Raw genomic sequence first — 2223 nt, 5'->3', positions numbered from 1 at the left:
TCGATTGACGTTCTGGTTGCACTTTTCATCATCTAGGGTGCGTTCCTGACACGTTTTGAGGGGTTTTAGCAAAAAAAAATTTTTCGACTACTCGAGCTCTCTGGCCCGTTCGGTGCACATTTTTGAAAAAAGCTAGGGAGCTGCCCCTAGGTTCGGGGTGTCACAAAATGTTGAAAAGTGGTCGAAAAACCACTATCCAGAATCGGATGTAGAATCGTTAGACGAACTTAAAATTGTTCTACGACACCCATCTGCGACGTTTAGTATTCGAGATATAGCACTTTGTAGGTCTGACCGAGCAATTTTGTACTAAAATGTATGGTGAACATGTAATTCATTAAATAACATTGACTTGCATCGTGCCCTACTTCATCGGCACAGCTGTTATTGACTATCATTAGTGGAAATGGATTGAGTTTGACCATTTTAAGCCCATTTCCTATGCCGTGCACCAACATTGTGTACCGATCAGGGAAAGTACGCTACGTACGCGTTCATGGATGTCGATGTTGGTACAAGTTGCCTTTCGGGATAGCCGTGCACCAAAACTGTGTACCGATCAGGGAAAGTACAAGACGGAGGGTGCAGCTCGAGCGTACGCGTTCATAGATGTCGATGTTGGTACACTTGCACCAAAATTGTGTACCAATCAGGGAAAGTACAACACGGAGGGCGCAGCCCGGGCGTACGCAATCATGGATGTCCATGTTGATACAATCTACGTGTACGTACCTAGTTTTTGTAGGAAAAGTTGCAATTAAGTGCTTGTATGCTTAAAATGCTCATCTCAACCGGTCACCTTTTGGCCTGCCCTTTTATAACAGAAACCTAGAAAGATACTCGAGATTTTTGGGTTTTTCCATTCGCCCGGGACGACGAAATGAGCTATGTGCACATCGTGCAGAAAATTGTCTTCGCCACGCATGTTTTTGTCCATCCACTCATATAATCACCCGCATTTGTGTTCAACACGGACGGCGCAGCCCGAGCGAACGCGTTAATGTTTATGTTTGTACACACTGCTTGTACGATTCTAGGATTTGGTAATTGCGTCACAGTGCCCGACCGTCGCGGACACCATTCTTGGACAGAAGTCCTAGTACGTAGAGTACTTTCCCTAGGTATGTGCTCGTTCGTGACTATCGTTGCGTGCTTACGGACACGCTTGGGTATGTTTACCATACAAGGTTTACTAGGGAAACCTGGGAAGGACGCTTGCCCTCCCGTCGCGGACACCATTCTTGGAAAGAAGTCCTAGTACGTAGCGTTCCTTATTTTACTTGATCAGTTTGTAATGCATTCGCTTTGTTCCATCGACTTCTGCTACTGCTCACTAAGGGGTGTTCGTTTGCGATGTGTACGATAAGCAACTGTCTATCGTAACCAGCAGTTAATCAACACTTTTTACCCAAGTCATAGCAACATAGAGTACTTTTCCTAATCGGTACACAATTTTGGTGCACCTCTAACCTCGCCGGCACTTTATCGTTACGTTTTGTGCACAACCTAGGGACGTGGTGTAAGTTTCATGATTTTTATGTTTGATTCGGTTTATTATGATTGAAAAATACGCTACGTCCCAGAAATTGGAGCTCGACTACTTCCTCCATGTGGCGAAAAAAGTTACTGGGCAACGCCTAGCTTATGCCCCATTTGTACTTCAATTTTCATTATCAGGTTTGAAAAATACGCTAAGTCCCAGAAATCTGAACTCGAATACTTTTGCCACGTGGCGCCAAAAGCTACTGAGAAACGCCTAGCCTTTTACCCATTTATAATTTAGTTTTCGTTATAAGTTTTGAACAATACGCAAAGTTCCAAGAATCTGAACTCGAGTACTTTTTACATGTGCCGCCAAAAGCTACTGAGCAACGCCTAGGTTGATACATTTTTGGTACATGGAGTGTATGCATGCAGGCGTACTGCCGTGCTAGACCGGAAAATCGATCTTGCTACTAGAACGTAAAGTAATTCCCCTAGATAGGTGCTTTTGCATGCCTCTGATCGACGACCATGCAACGTGCGACACGCGTAGCTAGGCTTCCCCAAACAAATTTCCTAGAATAGCACCAAATTGCACACTTTCAGGGGTATATTTTGGTACCGTGTACCGTGCATGGTACAAGTATCAGTAGCTCGTGCAATTTATTTTGCATCGTGTTGCGGTTGCTGGTGCGTCGGGATAGGAGTGTTTCGAGACTTTCGCCAAGCGTTGGTGCCATT

This window comes from Anopheles coluzzii, assembly GCF_943734685.1.
Source record: "Anopheles coluzzii chromosome X unlocalized genomic scaffold, AcolN3 X_unloc_18, whole genome shotgun sequence".
NCBI classification, from domain to species: domain Eukaryota; kingdom Metazoa; phylum Arthropoda; class Insecta; order Diptera; family Culicidae; genus Anopheles; species Anopheles coluzzii.
Note: the sequence above shows the minus strand (reverse complement) of the source record.